This window comes from Cephus cinctus, unplaced genomic scaffold, assembly GCF_000341935.2.
Source record: "Cephus cinctus unplaced genomic scaffold, Ccin1 Ccin1_scaffold0168, whole genome shotgun sequence".
NCBI lineage: Eukaryota > Metazoa > Arthropoda > Insecta > Hymenoptera > Cephidae > Cephus > Cephus cinctus.
This window is the reverse complement of record NW_014332892.1, coordinates 3,538,329-3,545,874: the sequence shown is the minus strand read 5'-3', so window position 1 is coordinate 3,545,874 and position 7,546 is coordinate 3,538,329. Positions and strand designations below refer to the sequence as shown.

The 7,546-nt window shown below is 50.9% G+C and overlaps 1 protein-coding gene across 2 annotated transcripts in view; it reads right to left on the bottom strand.

The window, feature by feature from the left end:
• The window catches only part of LOC107264287 (frizzled-2), a 71,054-nt gene that overhangs the window by 40,899 nt on the left and 22,609 nt on the right, over positions 1-7,546 (bottom strand). Inside the window, exon 2 of one of the 2 annotated variants that reach the window (XM_015732390.2) lies at positions 5,315-5,485. The gene's annotated coding sequence lies outside the window, so the exon portion shown is untranslated. Of the gene's footprint in view, positions 1-5,314; positions 5,545-7,546 lie in introns of those variants that run through there. The other variant, XM_025081646.1, reaches the window with a different exon arrangement.

Sequence of the window (7,546 nt, the reverse complement as noted above, 5' to 3'; positions counted from 1 at the left end):
CTTGACCCACGTTCACGGACGTAACGTAACGTAACTCTCCACGCAACGTGAACGCCGAGCGTCGAGCGCGCGACGCCTGACTTACTGCGGCGTGTTATGACGGCAATAAACCGCTCGTTAAACGCTCGTAAAGCGCACACCCGGGCGACGGCTACGACCTCGTCAACGGGACAGTTCCGGGCAGTCGTAGGAGCTAACGGGGTTATCCTGGAATTGGGGAGCAGATCCTTCGGCGTCGATTCGCTTGGATCCTCGAGGATCCTCGCTGGGGGATCACCCGTTCGCCTTCCGCCTCCATTCGTCGGGCTCCTTTTCCAGGTTGGTCTTCCTGCCTTCACGGCCTCTTGGGGAGCAAGTGGGAACGAAGAGACGGGAGCAAGTGGGATATCTCGCTGCGAGCGGCACGTGGCTGCGCTTTCTGTGCGCTCTTGGCCGACAGATAGAGGAGGGACGAGGACGGGAAAGAAGGAAGGAAGTCCAGGTCCAGCTTGGGTGGTCGTGTGTGCGTCTTTCAAGAGAAAATTTTCAAATTTCTAGCCCGATTAAACGTTCGTCTTGTCGGTGAACAGAGGGAATTGGCAGGTATCGGGAAGTTCATAAAGGGGGACGATTGCGTATTGAGTATCTCTGTGGGTGGTCCAGGAGGTGGATGCTGGGCGAAGGAACGAACGTTGGCGGATGAGGCGGAGGGACGCCCGAGTAAACATCTTCCCCTATGGAGATTCCTCTCGAGTCTGGGATGCTGCGAGGGAGCGGCAACCCATTGAGAAATGCACATGGGATAACTGGCACCTCCTGAACTTGTACCAGGTCCATTCCAAAGGCTGAACTGAGAGTGACCGAACACCCAGAGGGACCCGAAATTCGGGCATGTCCACCACGTTCGATCAAGTTCCCAGCTCAGGAACATTAGAAATACCTGGGATGATCGATGCTTCGCGAAATTGTTCAGCATCCGACTCAGGGTCGACGATGATGGAGTGAGACGCATGGACCAGGATGAAACGAGGACGCGGAATTCGAAATGGGTGTACCGATAAGAGAGAAGGAGAAGGGGTCATAGGTCGACCCGCTAGTTGCACTACGAAACGATTCGCGGAGAGATGGAGAGGAGGAGGAGGCAGCGACGAGATCAATCTGTCACCTGTTGCCACTCTGCGACTTTTTTTTTTTTACCAATTAACCAAACCGCCAGAACATTCTGACGCGCAACCACCGAAATTCCGCTTACGCGCCTACAGTTACGCACGTGGCATCAATATCTTCACTTCTAGCACTCCTTGACAAAAAGCACTGAGGGCAGTAGGAAGCTTAAGAATTAAAAATAAAAATTATTAACTTTGACGCGACTTTAATTCGCTCAATCTCGTGTTTCTCATCCTAGTGGCAACAAGTCCAAAGAACTTGGCGACCTGCTGCTCGTAGTCGAAGGAAAAGAAAAAGCGGCCCACTGTCACGAGCGGGAGACCAGCGGCCGCCAGTTAGCGAAGTCGTTAGTCCTCAATTTATGAACCCTTTGTACGCGGCTACCGGTGTACTCTGGACTAGAGGAAGTTTACGTAGCCTAGGTACCTGCTACGTACATAGAGCGAGAGAGAGAGAGAGAAAGAGAGCCCGTGTACAGGCATAATGGTACATGTACTCTGTGTACGAGGGAATAAGAGTCAAGTGAAAGGAGACTAGCGTCAGAGCGCAAGTAGGAGAGAGTAGGAGCAAGTACGAGTAGGCACTGGTAGGCACCGAGGACAGGGAAGGAACGCGTGGCGCGTTGGCCCAACCTGGCCCTTTCTCGCGCCCGTAAAATCAATACCCCGAGGAAACGAGACTCCTCGCCGTACTCGAGAGAGTACCTCGTGCTTCCTGGGGGCCCATTTGACACTGAGACAGTTACCGGTATTTGCCCTTTCCTGGTTTATTGACGTTCCTCTCGTCAGTCCGCATTCCCGTTTCCTCCTTTTACCAAAAAAGTTATCTGCTCGCCCATCGTGCCGGGCATCGTCATTCCCTCGGGCAAATTTCCATCCGATTTCGTCATCCATTAGGAACCTGGTAAAAGTAAGCGGAAGCGCCGTTACGAGCCACGTAATTTCCCGGCAAATGGTCTCGATGTCCCAATAAATCGAGGCCAGTCAATTTCATAGCCCATTTACGAAGATTCGCACGAGACATGAACACGAGGATCAACCGAAAGAGCAGCCACGTGGTAAGGACGCCGTTTTTTCGATAGTTTTCAATGTGACATCGATATGCCGATTCCTGGTGATCCAAAAGTCATTTTCTCTACCGAGCCCTTTCAGCGGGGCGATTGAGGTCTCGAGGTTTGGCTGAGGTCATAACGAGGGTGCGTTATCGTAATCCGGAGTTCTCCTGTTTTGACAGGACACGCATGAGATTGCCCGGAAGGGTCCGGGGGTCCTAGTCGCTGGCGAAGGTTCTCGTCTGGGCTGCGCGCGTCACGGGCACAAGCGAAGCCACCGAAGCCTAAGCAAACATTTGCCGTCTCTTGCGTGGCTGGATACAAACAGGACTCTCTCGTTATACAAATTGTTCCCGTTTTGAGGGATAGGACCTAAAAAGACAGTATCAGCGACTCCTGCAAATACGAGACAAATTTGAAAGTCGGACTATCGTTGGATTTGCAGAAAAAGAATAGTATCGGGAAGGACCCTCTGATATTTGTTAATAGCCTGTACATATATCACGTGTGTGTGATTATGGCATTAAAATTGGCGAGGTGTTGGCTCCGAGCGTTGGGCCGCACGCGCTGGGACCACGTTTCTGTTTGTCGCGCAAATATTGCCCTATTATGGAACACAATGCTCTCTCGCTTGGTGCAATAGCCTCCCACTATATCTATAGTTCTGGTACTCCTATGGTAACCAGGATGAATAAGCTAGGAGGTCGCGGGTGAGCATGTATTTCGAGGGACGAGGGAGGCGGGTAGTTTCATTTATTCCAACTTTAACCGTATTTTTTCTGGACTCTCTCTCTCTCTCTCTCTCTCTCTCTCTCTCTCTCTCTCTCTCTCGCTCGTTTATTGATTTCTCTGGTTTGTGTCGCGTGATAAAGAGAATTGTCGGCGTCCGCAAAGCACTGGACTGAACTCACCGTTCCTGGCATTCAGGAACGCCGCTGGAATCGACCCAAAGGATAAGCGACCGAATGAATAAGCTGGGAGGTGAAAGGAAGAAAGGGATAAATTATAAGATAGAAAGGAAGAACCAAAGAAAGGATCCTGCCAGCGAAGGATCTCGTCCTAATTACCCGCTCGATCTCCTCTCTCTCTCTCTCTCTCTCTCTCTCTCTCTCTCTCTCTCTCTCTCTCTCTCTCTCTCCTACGCCAATGGGACGAAGCAAGAGCGGCTGTGGTGAAGGGACCGATTATAAGAAGAGGGACGGAAGAATTTGCCAAGACTCCCGAAGAAGTCCTTTCTGCTATTCCGGGGAATCCTGTGGACAGATCATCTGGTCCGGCTAGACGAGAGGGAGTCGTTAGGGGTTGGATCTTGGATCCTTGGTCCTGAGCAAGCAACCTGCCGACTAAGGACACGAGTCTTTAGGGATTTGTTGGCCATTGTTGGCAGTTGTTTGGTTCGTCGCCTGCCGGCAGAGTGCGCCACCGTTCCACCCCATGCTCAGGGCCGGGGTGCACCTTTGATAGGGGCTGCCTCCGGGGGGGCTGTCACTCGGTGATGGATGATTCTACCCCGACGCGATCAATTCGCCTAGGAGAGTCCCGCCGGCGGTGCACGCGCGGAAGACTCACCCTCGCGAACCTAACCTCCTCGGAGACTTTTCTAAGAGCATTCCACCCGGACAATTTCTTGAGGATACCGAAGCAAAGGATTGCAAGGGTATAACGAGCCGCGAGGAAGACGCATGAAACCTCCGGGTTAAACGGCAGGGGACGATACAGCCACTGGTGACGTCAGCAAACCAGCCCAAGGCCTGCCGTTTGTGCTCGCAGTTCCCTTTCGTGGTAACACCCGCCCCCCGCCTGCCCCCGCAAGAACGAAAGTCAATTTTCGATTAAAAGAGGGAGAGTGCCGGAGTAAAAGCGGATCCCTGGTCGCCCCAGGGCGCCAGCAACACCAGGTCCTGTCGGGAGTACCTTGTGTAGAGTTCGTGCCTCCTCGTTCAGCAATATCTTCTCTTCTTCTCGGCATCCTTATGAATCCTCCCCTCTAGCCTAACTCCACCCTCCTCTAATTTGCATAGCAAATTTTAATCAACCTAACCTCAAGCTGTAACATATATACGTATACGAATATATGCAGGTGATATATATATATATATTCTTTATGTGTATTATTGCAGCAAGCTCAGTCTAGCGCCTTACATTCGCCTCGTAATTACTTTCCTCTGCCGGTGCACGTTAATTCAAATTGCTTTCGAATAGCCTAACGCGGTAGGAGAGAATTTCCCTTTTGCCTATTTTCTTTTTTTCTTTCACTTTCATTATATCCTTTTATCGTTAACTTTGTACTTGCTGTCGCAACCACCTCGGTCCTCAGCCATTTTCCCGATTCAGTGCTTCACGTAATTATTTCACTGAAATCCGCGCTGATTTTTCCACATTTTCTTGGTTCAAAGTTCATTCGCGGCACTTGAAGTATTCACGAGGAAAGTCACACCGATCGCTTTAACGTCTGCCGGAAATTTGGTACTTTGCTCGCCGCTTAAAGTGCTGCCGCCGCGCAAGCGGTGTAATTGCCTTGTGGAAATGTGCTCATTTTCATTTTTTCCCACGTATTTCCCACGTTTTCGCAAGAGCCTCGACCTTTGTCGAGGGACGATTAGTTTAATGAAAGAATCTTTGGAGGAAGAAAAAAAAACCAGAGTGGCGCCGTTGGACGGTGAGAAGGTTCGTCGAATTCGCGGCTGATCGAATTAAAGTCGAGCTAATTTTCCGCGGGATGCTAATTTGCGTAGTTAATTACCCGCGAGCCAATCGTGCTAATTACCTATACGTGTTTCAGTGCATTGCCGCTGTTTTCGTTACATTCGCGGAAACCCCGCCAACGCTCGCGGAGCTGGTAAAACGGAAATCGACAACATTCACTCAACATTTTCGTCTCCGCTTTTAGTTATCGCGAAAAAGTCTGACGTCAAAAGACGCCACGTGACCGCCTGCACAAATGGCCGTGCGTGACATTTTAATAGTCACTTGTAAATATCCGTAAATAAAAAAAAAAATAAGTCGCGTCTTAAATTGAGAATTTATGTTATTCATTGATTAAATGTTGAATTTTATGAAAATAAAAATGAAAAAAAATTTCTCGAAAATTTCTGTAAATTTTGATACGTCACTTACCGAAAGGAAGAAAACCCCGAGGAAACAAGCTGTCGAGGAGGATATCACTTGTCACAAGGAGAATCTTCTTCACTCAGTTCCCAAATGACTTTTTCTTTTGTCTTTCTCCGGTTGTCCCTCAGTCCCGCAATGACGTTCACTGATAAGTCCCCGTAAGAGCCGGTGATGCACCTGCACGATGAAAATATGGGTTAACCTTGAAAGAGCCGGTTGCAACAATACGCGAAAGTGTTTTGGGTGGCATGCACTGCAGCCACGACGTCCACGACGCCTGGCGTCGCCCGCAGGAAATACAGAAATCGATAGGGGACGGCACATGCGTGCACCATGATAAGGGCAAAGCAGAAGGGTTCTAGACATTGCTGCCAAAGTAATGGGAATTTCTTTTCCATTTGCTTTCGCTCCCTGCTCCTCTCTCTCTCTCTCTCTCTCTCTCTCTCTCTCTCACACACACTCACCAGCCTACAGCTCTGTTGCACTTTTGTGCACTTCTCACCTTTCCACCTTTCTCTCTCTCTCTCTCTCTTTCTTTTTTTACTTTTCGTCAGGACTGCCGTTTGTCACGAGAAGCTTTCTTAACGTTCCGAAGAAAAGAAAAGGAAAAAAAAAAAAAAAAAAAAAAAAAAGTTGCCGACGGCACTGAGACAATTCGAAAGATGCTTCTTGCAGCTTAATAGGACTAACGAAATCAAAGGATCCGAGAGGACCTCCTCGAACATCTTCCAGATATCCACTGGCAAGTAATCAAGGAGCACTTGTCCGAATAATAAGAAATGAAGAAGAAGAAGGAGAAAAAGTGAGAATCGTCGAAAGAAAAAGAACGAAAGTTAAGAGGAAGAGCTGCGAGAGCAAAGCGACGGCGACGTAAAAAAGGCAGGAGATGCGTATAAGAACCCAGTGGATTTGGACGTCAGCCAGGAAGTCCCAGTCCCGGAAAGTCTTGCCAGAGGATTTTGCATTATTTTACGTTTCACGGGCACGAAAACGCAATGGCTCGGAATACTTGGTTCTTTTGCCGTCCACGTAAGCGCCACTCGCCGCCACTCGCCGCCACTCGCCGCCACTCGCCGCCACTCTGCGTCTAGGAAAACTTGAGCATCGCTAAGACGCGGTTACCGATTGCTGGTCCCCCCGATGTAACCCTGGATCGTCCCCACGCAAGTACTCCGTAAGGTTGACGCACAATAGGCAAGTCCGTAGAGCAGCCAGTAATCACCATGAAGATTCTATAGACGCGCTACGCATGTAGAATGGTACACAGAGGGTGGAGGATTCGAGGAGCTCCCTGTAAATAATAGGAAAAGATACTTTGGCGGCATTAGAAAACTAATAGCGCGGGGCGGCGGCGCATTATGAGTTTAATGCGAGAGCGAAGTAATTCTAGGAGTGTTTCGTAATTCATAGCGTGGAGTAGCTACACGAGAGGCGGCCCTGCGTACACAGGGAGGGGGCCTGTGGCGGTAAGAGGAGATTTCGAAGCGGGGCTGCAGCCTCCGTGGCGTCATGGCAACACCCGTCGCGATCCATCCAGCCTCCCGCATCTCCTGCTTCGCCAAATTCATCTCGCACCGAACTCCGTAGCCTTTCTTAGATTTTACAGTCCCAGACTCGTTCCTGCGACACCAGTTGGAATTCTCCACACCGACAAGACCAACGGTCCCTGCCTTTGGGTCTTTGGAGATCGGCGACCTCCTGCAGGCTGCTTCCGGGGCTCCGGGACCTGGGGGAATCGGCGTTGGGCGTAACTGATTGTGAGTCCGACGCCCGAATACATCTTACGGGCGCGCAGCGTCCTTTCAACGTACAGCGAAGGAAGGAAGTTTTGGCAAGGACTCGAGAAGCGGCTCCGCCGGCCCATTTCGGGACTCCTAGAGATCGGGACGTTTGGCGCTGCTCCCTTAGGTAGCTGCAGCTGCCGTAATTCTCCGGCACCGAACTGGCGTCCCGACGGCGCTCGGCGCCTCGTAAGACCCACGTGCCGTGCCTCGCGTATGAGGGTTAAAGCCGAGTTCACAACGAGCGCCCGAACGTAACGATCTTCAGCGGCAAAGGCTCGTTTTGACGTTCGGCAAAGTTCCGGAGTTGGAAGCCAAGCGTCGCGACGCTGCTTCGCCACGGGCGTCGCGGCTCAGCAGGACGTCGGGGATGCAGCGGTCACGCGTTCGGGATGAATCTGCATTGCAAATCTCGTTGCAATTAAAAGTGTATCCGTGGGCTGTTCGTGGCGGGGCG